The sequence below is a fragment of the Thunnus albacares genome, chromosome 6, assembly GCF_914725855.1.
Source record: "Thunnus albacares chromosome 6, fThuAlb1.1, whole genome shotgun sequence".
NCBI lineage: Eukaryota > Metazoa > Chordata > Actinopteri > Scombriformes > Scombridae > Thunnus > Thunnus albacares.
Window position 1 is genome coordinate 12,124,841 of NC_058111.1, and position 13,230 is coordinate 12,138,070.

The 13,230-nt window shown below is 38.6% G+C and overlaps 1 protein-coding gene across 4 annotated transcripts in view; it reads left to right on the forward strand.

The window, feature by feature from the left end:
- The window catches only part of pitpnm3 (PITPNM family member 3), a 100,449-nt gene that overhangs the window by 57,891 nt on the left and 29,328 nt on the right, over positions 1 to 13,230 (forward strand). The gene's annotated exons all lie outside the window — the stretch shown is intronic.

Sequence of the window (13,230 nt, forward strand, 5' to 3'; positions counted from 1 at the left end):
GTTATTTTTTAACGCAGAGTTTATTCCTGTGTGTTTTTTCCAGTTTTACTTAATTTCTTTACTTTAATTTTTTTAAAGCTCGAATGCGGCACTTTTGTCTCCCCCTTCTGGCAGTGAGAGTAATTACAAAAACACTGCTTACACTTGCTTACATCATAGGCTTATCCGTAGCCTAATCCGTTGTTACTGTTGCAACTGTAAAGTTTGAGTGTCACACAACCCCTGCGAAATGACTTGTTTCACTACCCGAATTTGATCCAATTGGTCCGATAACATTTGCAAAGTCTAGAAGAGCTGCGAGATTAAATTATTTTATCCCCTTTCAAGTTAGCAGAGAGCTAACTGGAAGTAAGCTGGCTCAGCCGGCGGAAGTCTGCATTCATGCATTCATGCGGCCAGCACGGGAATGTCAAACCCGACACAAAATTAAAATCTCCAGTACACTGTGAAATACAGAGAGATTTATCTGGCGGTGATAGGCTTAATCAGCATTGTGTGAATTCATTTGCAAGGGCTTGGATGTAACAGACATTCATTTATATGTAATAATTCCACACTGCAGGTTTAACATCTTGTATATATGTGGTTACGTCATGATGTTGTGACATATTATTTTGACATGTCACAATAGGAGAAACAGGCAAGGGGAAGCAGTGTTGTAAATAATAAAATCAACGCTAATGATAATTCTATTTAGTGGCTCTGGTTTCAGGATGCTAGTATTGTGCATGCTGACTCACTGTCACACTGCCATGGGTTACTGGGACGCTCGAATATAACTGAGACAACGTTAATGTAATTAGTAACACCTGTGCTTTTCCTACTATGACAAGTGACCTGTGAAAAATGCCTGTTATGTGTGTCAAACAATTTGCTGAGGTGTTTTGAATGATCAGATTGGAACCAGCTGACAAGGCTTTTTGATTGCATTTACATTTGCCCCTTGGCCTTTTTTTGATTTCAGATAGCTATTTGATCAAATCAAGATGCATCACTGGATGTTTGTAAATTAGGTAATTGATTACAGTTTCACTGAACATGCTATTCAGGTGCCACCATGCTTCCATATCAAAGTTTTTAGGATATTTTTTTCATGTTACAGCTAAAATCAAAATCCTGCTTCCCTCATGTTATTTATTCAATTGGTATTCTCACTAGTTTGACAGACAGGCCTAATTACTATAACACAGCAATGAATGGGCTACATAGGACTTCACTGTTCAAGGAGACATTTGAAGAATCTGCCCAGTTTGACTTCATGTCTGCCGGAATTAGCACAGAGGCAAAAATGCCTGGTTGACTAAGGTGGTGAAGGTTAATTGAGGATATATGTTGACCAAAGACCCCTAAACAGGCAGTGCAATGTTAATTAGTATGCTGATGACACTTCTCAGCCCCTGCAAGCATGTGGCCATGTGGAATATTTAATTGATAACCTTTCTAAGCGCTTTTGTTTTTAAATTGTTAATTTTCCCATTTAGTCTTGCAGGCAGCTCCTTAGTAGACAAAGGATCAAAATGAACACCTAAGTGGTATTATACAGTTTCCACTGATTTAGAGGCCTCCGTAAGGAATGAGTGCAATGATCTGTTTGTCTAATTAGCTACTGTGACAGCCCTCTCTGGACAAACTCCTTGACGTCACACTGCAGGAACCTGGTGGGTGGAGTTGGGTCGTCAGGGAGATTCAATCAGTCTCTCTCCCCTGGCTTCCACCCTGTTTGGTTCTGGTTGTGTTTAGTTATTTATCTTTTAGTTATGCACAATAAATCTATGTTTTAGTGACAACTCATGTGTGGTCTCTCCTCCTTTGTCCAGCCTTGAGCTTGAGGTTGTGACACTACTGTTTTGTATTTAAGTTTCATTTGTTTTATCAGTTTCTGTGTGGAAGTTAAAAGTGGATGTCATGGTAGTGCCTCAGTGATGAGCAGCAGTCAGCAGATGAGTCTTTTATGATAAATATTTGATAATGATAATTAATACAATATTATCTCCATTAAATCTCACATGTCTTATTCTTTGCAATCATCTCTGTAAATTATTCCTTGGCTGGAAGATATTTTTGAGATAGAGGAGGTAAAAACATGTCTGTGTTTGTGTATTTGCTTTTTTTTTTTGCTCTTCTTTTTAGTTTCGACTGCTGTCTGTGCAGACAGCTGCTTAAGCGTAACTAATGATTTCATTTCACATTTAATGTCACATGTCGCAGTGGTCACCAGTTTTATCTTTGACAGCGTCACTTAGTTTTCGCTGCCCTCCAATTACATGCTGAGGATGTTTTTGTCTGAATTGTCACTAATCACCATGGCGAGATGGGTTTGGCAGTCAAGTCGAGGCTTCTGTCTGGTTTTGTGATTGACGTTAGCAGGATTGAGGCAGTGACTGGAAGCAAGATGTGTGTAAAGAGATTTTAGTGCTGTTGCTACTCAGCAGCTTGACATCCGCTCGGTTTTCATACATCCAGAGATAAAATATTAAAGACAACAACTTCCCATCGGTTATTGTGACATGGCTTGATTGCCTGTTCTTTTATGCATGTAGGCACACGAGGACCCACATGAACATCCACATACACAGTGATACACATACAATTTACATTCAGACATGCATGAATGCATTTTTGTTAAAAAGCCCCGTATTTAGCTGTATGTCATGGAGAACCAAACCATAGGAAATAAATAAATTAATGAAATTGTCAGAGAAATGAATAAATAGTTAAATGCACACATAAATTCAGAAACAAGTAATGCATAATAAATTGTTTCCACGTTCCATGTTTAGTCTTAAACTGTCATGTTAGGATTTATTTTCCTGCAGGAGGCTATATTTGTCCAATAGCACACTTTATTTCTCTTTAGCAGGATTACATTTTGTTAGCAGGATTTTCAAGGTGTATCCTATAACCTCAGAATGCAACTTGTTTTTTGATTTTAATTATTTTCTCTGCTTTAATCTTCAAAATAAGGTTTGGCCTTATTTAGATTTTAATCAATATGCAATTTAGAGTCAAGGTACCTGCCTGATAATTTTGATCCTTCCCATAATCCAACCCTGAATGTTTTCATGTAGAGCAAGAGAAAACAAGTCGTATATTGTATAAAAAATAAATAAATAAAATAAAGCTACACCTGTAAGAACGTTTCTGCTGACAGAAAACAAATTATGCAAAAAAGCGACATCCATCTTAACTTGAAAGTGGAAAATTAAGTAAATTTATGCGATAGTAGTAGTACACATTAGTACACATTCAAAGATTTATTTTCCTTTTTGGTTTATTCTGTTATCTTTCAATTTATTCATTAATTATTTTATAAATCCTTTTTGAGAATGGAAATGTCAGTTTGTCGGTCCACCACTTTGTTCGAGAGTGAAATATCTCTTTCACTGAGCACAACCAGCAGGTCAAAATTATATTGCACTGGTAAACCAATCATAGGATGCATTGTTTTAGCAAATTTTAGCATACTAACATGCTAAATCAAGATCGATAACGTGGTAACCACCTACTAAACATTGTGAGCATATTAGCCTGCTCACATTTAGCATATAGCTCAAAGCACCGCTGTGCCTATGTCATAGATTGTATATAAAGATATATATAGATAAGATATATAAGATTTTATGCAGTTTATGGCCCAAGGATAGCCTCAAAGCATTGCTAGCATGGCTGTAGACTACGACTTTTGTTTTGATATTTTCCAATATTGGCTAATTAACAACCTGTTGAAAATCTCTTGACAACAGTGAGCAGTGAATATGTGTTTTAGCTGTCCAGTGAAATTAGACAAAGCCTTCTTATGCCCAAATGGCTCCAGGTCCTTAACTTACTCTCACAGTCTCACAAACAAACACAACACTTATTCAACTACACTTTTGTTAGTTAACAGTGTTTGCTCTAATGACAGTGTTGGACTTGTGGGTGTGTGGAGCTTCATTTATTTGCGTGCCAACATAAACATCAGAAGAATAGTCAGCCACGCAGGAAGGAATAGCTGCTGGGTGGGTAATTTACTCTCATTCTGGGTAACAGCTTGGCTGAAAATCACACCACGGAGTGGAGGTGGCAAAACCTCTTAGGGCCTCAAGAAAAAGTTTCTCACAAACAAATCACTTTGGACTTTGTGCTTGACAATTCCTTATGTACTATAGGATGTCCCCATAGAGAATGAACATGCTTCTCAGCTTGTGTTGTCTTTCTCGGCATGTGCGTGGACAGCCTGCTGTGCTCTGAGAGGCTCTCGGCGCTCATTATTAGCTCTGGTTGCTAATGAAGCTACCTGGCAGCACTGGCTAGGAGCTGGGTGTCAAGACAACACACATGTGCAATCCGTAAACACACTTACACAAGTACATCCCACACAAAAACAGTTGGAAAACTGACGTGCACCATAGCCTGTCCAATTAACAGCAACAGTGAAAAGGCTCCGAAATTGATTTCCTCTCACAGCCAACACACCGCCTCTGTCACAGTTTGAAGAAAAAGAAACATTTCAGCTATTAAAAACCTCATCTGAACAGTAGGAGAGAAGAATGAAATTTATTCCTATCTCAGTAGGTTCAGCGTCATTGTGCTGGATCAGTATTCTATCAGGAAGAACAGAGGAAGTCCACTTGTCAGTGTGCACAGCAAGTGACCTCTGTTCAGAGACAGTCAAGACCCTATCTCTGAATAGGAGATAGAGAGATAGAGACTCATTATTCTGGCCATCGGCGGCTGCGGATGTGCTACTACTATTCTGGTCCCTCTCCCTAATTAAGAGGACTCCACGGAGGGCCGTTGCTGTTAATGTTAATTGTGCAAACGTGCAGTGCTAAGCCAACCATTAAGAATCGGGGAGAGCAATTAAGCAGGAATCTGACAGACTTCAGAGTTTTCTGTTTGACATTATATAGCGAGAGGCAAGGGTGTCGTAGGGCAGTGTAACAGAGTTTATCTCAAGGTTATGCTGCATGAGATGAGGCTGATTTGATTTTTTTTTTCTTTTTATGCCTCTGCGCCGGCGACAGAGGCATAAAAGTCAGAGATAGAGACATTATGTTTTTGGGTTGTCTGTCCATCTGTCCCATTTTCTCGTGAACATGATATCTCAGGAACGCCTTGAGGGAATTTCTTCAAGTTGGGCACAATTGTCCACTTGGACTCAAGGATGAACTGATTAGATTTGGGTGGTCAAACGTCAAGGTCACTGTGACCTCACATCCATCCCATTCTCTCGTGAATGTGATATCTCAGGAACACCTGGAGGGAATTTCATTACATCTGGCAAAAATGGCCACATGGACTCAAGGATGAACTGATTAGAATTTGGTGGTCAAACGTCAAGGTCACTGTGACCTTACAAAACATGATTTTGGCTGTTACTTAAGAATTCATTCAGATATTGTAAATGTCCAATAGGACAAAATTATGAAGTAATGACATTTTATATCCAAAAGGTCAAAGATCAACTTCACTGAGACATCATAATCTGCAAAAACACTTTTCTGGCCATTAGTCAACACTATAACTTAGGAACAGAAGGGGAGATTGTGACCATATTTCACATTTGGTCGGATACTTAATTGATGACACTAATCTTGGTTGCCCACCTTGAAACTGTAGTGATTGTATAGATCTTCTGTGCTGCTGGTTGAAGATGTGTGTGAGGTGTCCACATTTTATTTTTAGCTTCTTTGCAGCAACATCCATATCTGAAGCATTGTCTACTGTCATGGCTACAACTCTGTGTTCTATCAGAATCAGCTTTATTGGCCAAATATGTAAACACATACAAGGAATTTGACTTTGTTGTTTGTTTCTCTCAATGAACGTACACACTAATGGACATACAACAAAACAAGAACAACAAAGCTGCGGCAAGGGGAAAGACAATGAATAACAAGCTAGACAACAACAAAAGGAACAGTTTTACGAATACACTTGACTAGGGAGGTTTGCTTACCACTGTAGCTGAGAAAACAATCTTGCGATGAATGGGTGAAGAGCCAGGGCTGAATTATTCACTGGAGTCATGCATGTCCATATAGTGAAAACTTCCATTTTGCCACAAAATACACTCAATACCTTTTATTAAATTCCTTCAAAGTCTTCACTACAAAAATGATATGAGTCTGGACAGACATGGATGTAAACGCCAACCTGACTGGTTGGCAGAGGCATACAACCACGAGGAGGTATTTCTATTTTTTTTAAACTAATTAGCTCACTCAGCCTTATCTTCTCCCCACCATTGTTAACGGATGTCTTCATCATCACATTACTACAAAACCTTGAGGAAGACTTCTTTACATCTCTCTGTATAGTAGAGTGTAGTAATTGTCTTGCATTCAGGTGTCATTGACTGAGTCTCTGACAGTGTTTCTAGTATAATTAACATGTAATCACAGGAAAAGTGGTGAAACTGGAAAGCTCACTTGGTTCAAAGATGAGGGACAACCTAATCTGAAGTCAACTGCATCCTGTAACAGAGAAGAAAATTAAGCTTTTTCTGTCATGTAAGTGAGTCCTCAAAGACTTGCACTTTAATGACACCTCAGTGTGACCTCAGTATATTATCAGTTAATATCGCTTGCATTTTAATAATGAGAGCAGCGAGATGTGAATGGGGTAAATGCTACTACTCATGAATGACTCATATCTTGAAATGACAGGGGCAGACTCGTCATGACGACGTGAAACACACTCCTCTGCTATTCATGGCTTTGTTGATGTCCCTCTTTTGAAGAGCAAAAGCATCAGCCTCCCAAGCAGTCTATTTGAGTTATCTGCTGCCTCTGTGCTGATGTATTGATGTTACCATGTCAAGTAAATGTATCATTCCTGAAGCCTGTTAGACATGTGCTCTTATTTAAGGATTTACATTACAGCCATACACTATAAAATCCAGACTGTAGAGCACCATCTGTTGCTGACAGCAAATGTACCACTTAGTTGTCAAAACTATACACCTGGTATCACAGCCATAACCTTATTGATCACCAGCATTTTTGTGGAAATTATAGTGAGGATTATTAACACTAATTATAGCCGTTACATTCAGATGAGATTTGGATTGCTTGGCAGAGCAGCTTTTTCCAACACACATGTATGTATAGACAAGAACGTTAATGATCGCCTCAAATTGCATCGGACAAAGGACTTCTCTCTGTACTTCTCTTATTAAATCTTAGTGCTGCATTAGACACCACACCACACCATTGACCATCACATCCTATTACAGAGACTGGAACATTTAATTGGCATTAAAGGAATTTCATTAAGCTGGTTTAAGTTCTATTGATCGATTCCAGTTTGTACACATTAACAATGAATCCTCCATGCATACAAAAATTAGACATGGAGTTCCACAAGGTTCTGTGCTTGGACCGATATTGTTCACCTTATATATGCTTCCTCCAGGTAATATTATTAGGTAACACTAAAACACACATACATTTTCATTGTTATGCAGATGATACCCAAATATATTTTTCAATTAGGCCAGATTAAACCAATCCAACTCCAAGCATGCCTTAAGGACATAAATACCTGGATGACCTGCAATTTTCTGCTACTAAACTCAGACAAAATTGAAGTGTGTTTGGCCCTAAACACCTTAGAATCACATTATCTAACGATACTGCTACTCTAAATAGCATTGCCCTGGCCTCCAGCACCACAGCAAGGAATCTGGGAGTTATCTTTGATCGATCAGAATATGTCCTATAACTCCCACATAAAACAAATTTCAGGGACTGCCCAAGCAGCAAGCTCCGAGTCTGAAAAGTGAAGCCAATGCGGAAGTGCCTTAAACCTGCATTCTTTCTAATGGCCAGCAGGGTATGACTCCACTGGCTTCAAAAAGAAATTAGATTGTATAGAATTCAAGAGAAAATGACCCTCCTTCTCACTTGATTTATTACCTCAGTAAACACGTTCCTAATGAGTTTATGGTCTCAATCACTAGTTTCAATTCTTCTTGAATACAGAATGATGTTTTTTTTGTAAATTATGGTCCCATTTAGAGTAAAATAGATGATAAAGCAGGGAATGCTTTAGGGTGTAGCTACCTTGTGATGGACAAGTCGCTACCATGGCGACAACGTTGGTTATGTACATTATGTATCCCAGATTAGAATAGGAGTATTGGCATAGCTGTTGCTATTTCACGGTGTGTTTTCAGTTCATGAAAGTTTAATTGTAACATTTTGGCCTGTGGTTGCAGGGGAGTTTTTCCTTGCTGCTGTCGCCAAGTGCATGCTCATGGGGGAATGTTGGGTCTGTGGAAAGAGTACAGTCTCAACCTGCTCTATGTGAAAAGTGCCCTGAGATAACTTCTGTTGTGATTTGGCACTATATAAATAAAATTGACTTGACTTGAAATTAATTAGGAAAATTGATTCTGAACAGAGAATAACCTGTAGCCCTTTAGGGCGCTACATCTTCAGACTACCTTGGCTAATAAACCGAGAACAGTTTGGCTCATGCACACGCATGTACATACACACACACAAACAAACAAATAATTTAGGGGAACTCTCTTGAATGGAAAACAGTGGCTGCTCCATGGTAATAATGCTAACAAGCAGTTGCATAATCAAGCAATTATGCATTGCAAACAATGAGTGTCTCACCTGACATTTGTTGAACAGTGCAGCAGGTGTTGAACCTCTGTTCCGGTCCTGTGACTTGTGAACCCTGTTCAGAGGTAGAGCTGTTTGGAATATTAATTGGAGCTTCTTTTTTTGCATTCCCAGTGACAGAGTGTGTTTGCAGCAGTTGTTAACAAGACTCAAATAAGATCAAGGCAAGGCGATTGCAAAGTTTGGACCAAACCCTCACTGGCACTATGCTGGGATGTTGGGATTTCCTGTTTCAGCTCCAAAACTCATTAAACAGCCACCTCATAAACAAATCATCTTGGTTTAAATAATGAGGTCACTTGATGTTGTTTTCGTTGCATGCTAACCTTTATGTTGCCTTTTCTGCACTAGACTTCCCTGAGCTGAATATTTCACACAGCATCTTCTTTAGAAGGAGTGACACTGTTGTTATGCAAATAACTGTGTGCAGCACCGTTCTAGTGTCACAGAATATATCAGAAAGGTTTCCCTTTTTACCTGTTTTCTAACAAATCTTCATGGAAGCTACTCAAAGTGTAGAATCTGTCTCAAAATGCTGCCCTCAAGAGAAGGGCTCGCACATCACACAGTTGATACTGCAGAGGCAAACAACCTCTCAAGAGGCTTTAGATGCTGTCCTCAAACTGTTTTTCTGACAGCTACACATCAGAGTTAATGCTGGGGTGTGACTCCCCTCACTGCTGCTCGTTATTACCAGCTAGTCCACAGGGAGTCAGTTCTGTGAGTGAAGCTACTACAGATGAAACTATATGGAGACTATATGGATGGGGACTATCCAGCAGGTAAAACACATTGTTATAACACAAATGTTCATGGACCGTCTAGTGTAGAAACATTAGCATCCTAGTAAAACCTTATTCCTCGCCCAAGCATTATAGGGCCCCAATACAATTCAAACTAGAGCAGACTAAGTGTAGTAACCCTGCTGTTGCAAATTAAATTTCTTATTAGTGATAATCCAATTAATTTCTGACTCCATTTAGTAATTTTGTGACTCACCATGAAATAAGCAAAGGCATTGTGCCTACTGTATGTGCACGTCTCTAAAATCACATGAACCTCTTTCTTCTAAGTTAATGTTTGCTTATTTCCCTCACATTTACATGTTCATCAAATTACAACAGTTATAATTTGATTAAGGCACAATACCTTATACCCATGTAATATTATCTTACTGCTTTGTTATAATTATTCCTGTCATGGGAGTAGGTATAATCACAATATCATATGGAGTACTCTGATTGTAATTGATGCTTATACACCTTGATTGGATTTTTTTCAAAGTTTTCAAGTTGCACAGTTGATATCCATCATATGGTGTTATATACAGGTAGAGGTGAAATGTAATGTGGGCTATTTTTCATCTCTATCCAGAGTCAGACTAGCTTGTGGGTGTTCTCTTTTATTTCTCTATTTCTCTATTTGTAGAGATCAATTACTGGATGTCACACAGCAGCTTCTCTCAAAGGGGAATATAGTATTTAAGGTGTCATTTTGTGCTAATTTAGCCACTTGTGCTTACTAAATGCTTTCTAATTAGCATGCAAAACAGGAACCTCTTTTACTGAAATGCATATTTTCATTAATTTGCTGTAGCTGTGTGCATCTCAATAGGAAGTTGACCTGAAGTTTAACCTCTTTTCTTGATAGTAATGATAATGATACAAATAGCACCTTTAAAAACATGAAAATTACAATACACATATCAAATTCAAAGAGTTTAGCAGACATTTCTCTAATTTTGAGAGGCAGTGCTACTTTATCACATAGACATGTAAGGGTTGAGCTTGGTTAAGCTCACTATTCAACATTATCTCAAGACTGTATATAGACATAAAATAAGGAATAGGGATTTTCTGATTCAGTGTAAATATTTTGTACTTCCAACTTATAATTCTCCACTATCCCTCTAAGGGATGATACTGCAGGCTTTGTTTTTGTGATATCTCCTGGAACATGGCAGGTCTGGCCGGCGAGATGGCATTTTCCATGGTCTCACATAATTTTCTCACCTCCACCTTCTTGATATTTTGGTGACTTGCTGGGAACTCGATTTTACACAACTTAGAGAATAGGTACAGTAGTGGGTGTGTGAGTAGCAATCAAGAGCACAGTGCAGCATCGGTGTCAAGTGTTACTGGTATTTCTGTTTGCAGCATCCACCTGGTCAGAGCATGTGAAAGGTGCAAACCACAGTTGTGTTCTTTGCTTTTTTCCAAGCAAAACATGCATAAACAGAACCTGTTCAGAGGTTTACCAAGCGTTTTGTGGATGATAAGTTTGCCAGTTTGATTTTCATATATATCTCAAGCAGAAAATACTGCCTGACAATGAGTTTTTCAAATGATTGCCTCCAAAACAGATATGTCAATGTGTGCCATGATGGGGATTGTGGAGGTGGCTTTATCCACTGCAGATGTCAGAGACTGGCTGGTGAACATTGTGTCGCTGGGAGCACAACAATCACATCTATTTTCTTCTCTCTTTTCTTCCCAACAGGTTTCCCAAAGCCTGCGGCATGGTATTTTGTAATTGCAAACAGAAATTGGCCAGGGCTGCAATAAACATGAGCATAGAATCATACAGTTTACTGAAACTGATGATAAAGAAGCAATGTGATTTTTGCAGAGGAAATTCTCAAAATTGCAAAGTTTCATCTCTATATTTAAAAGCAATTTAGTCATTAAACAGAAATATAATGAGGACTTAATACAATCATGAAGTCACTTTGAACAATCAAGTAAATCTGACTAATATGCAATGGAACACTGACAATCAGTGGAAGCACATTACGTGGCTCTGGCCCCAATTGTTCCCACCCTGAGGGTAATATTTTCTCACATAGATGTTACACAGTCTCCATTTTTCCTTTTCTGGGGTATTACAACCATGGCAACCTGCTGTTTGGCTCTAATTAAACAGTTCATAAAGCCCCTGAGTCACCATCGAATCGCTTGATGTTAGTGGACATAAAAAATACTAACCAATAAATTATGCTAGTCCAATTATCAGAACAACAAGAACATTTCCCACATTCTGGGAAATACGCTTATTTATTTTCCTAGTAAAATTAGATTAGAAGATTGATATCAATTTAATCTCTGTGCATTGAGTAGAGGAAGTGGTTCAGGATATGTTTAGATGAGCTTAGCAAAAAGGCTGGTAGCGAGAGAAAACAATTAGTCTCTGTCAAAAGATAAAATATACACCTTCCAACAAATCCAAAGCAATTTTATTTCCATGTTGTGTCTTGTTAGCTATCATACATCCAATAATTACCTGGGGTTTGTTAAGCAAAAAGTGTGAATAGTGACTGGGCCCAGGTGTTGGTCATTAGCCAGTTAGCTCCATTATGTAAGCTAATTGCTTGTTAAATACTTACTTATGTCAAAGGAAAAAGCTGGTGATATTCTGTGTTTTTCTTACTTTCAACAAATATGATCTTAGATCTAGAATATCTTATTCCTCTGTGCTAAAGAGCTTCATTGTTTTTCCAGTAACTGTGTTACAATGAATGTGGGATTTTTATTTTGAATCCACCCCAAAAACACCATCTTGCTGCTTGCAATATTAACAAGCATTTATTGATCAGTAACTGGATATAACAAATGTTCTATTTACTCCTGTTTGAGTAATATTTCCTAAAAACAACGGTGTTCAGCTGTTTTAGAAAACTACTTTGCTTTTTTAAAATGAAATTATACAAGGGGGCACCCAAAAATTCCCAGAAGCCATCATTAGCAGTAGTTATTGGATTTGCTGCTAAGTAGGCTTGGTGAAACTAAAATTGAGACTGACAGAAAGAAGATGTGGAAGAAATCCAGGAAAAGACACAAGGGGCTCTGGACACGGTGACAAAAGATGACTAGAGAAATGCTTCCAGGAATGGGAGAAGCACTGGGACATGTGTATTGCATCTCAAGGAGATTATTTTGAAGGGGATTAGATTTACATCTCTAGTTTGTGACTTCTTTCCTTACCCAAATTTGAGTATCTAGGAATAGAGAGTGTTGTATGTTGTACAGCAAATTTGTGAGTTTAGGCTTAACAAATAAAACTGACTTAACTTGACCTGACGAGTGAATGGGCTTTGGGCTGAGTGCCACTGACGGAGAGTATAAAGAGACAGAATTCAATAGTTGGTTTTGGTCTTTTCATAGGATTTGTTGACTATAAGAAAATATGGAATAACACTATTTTCTAACAGTTTTGAAGTCATTGGACGACAGACTAGCCCTTTCCCCCCCTTGCTGCCAGTTTTTGTGTTAAGCCAAGCTAAACATATCACAAAGCTATCTCTGTATTGAATAGATTGAACAGAGATGGAATAAATATCAATAAGAAGCTAAAAATGTGCACTACCCATGTTTGAGTATACACGTTTTTGTATCAATGCTACATGGAAATGTCTTTTTCTGTCAGGACTCTTATACTTCAGAGGTTGTGCCCCTCAGTGTAGTGACGTGTCCATGGATGCAGATATATTTCAGCCTTGGTGTGGCATTGCTGCTTCTTCCTGTAATCAGAGCAACTGATGGATGGTGACAAGGTTGGCACCTCTGCTCAAGGAGAGTGTGCAGGGCAACACCATCTTTTACTGTTTCCCCAC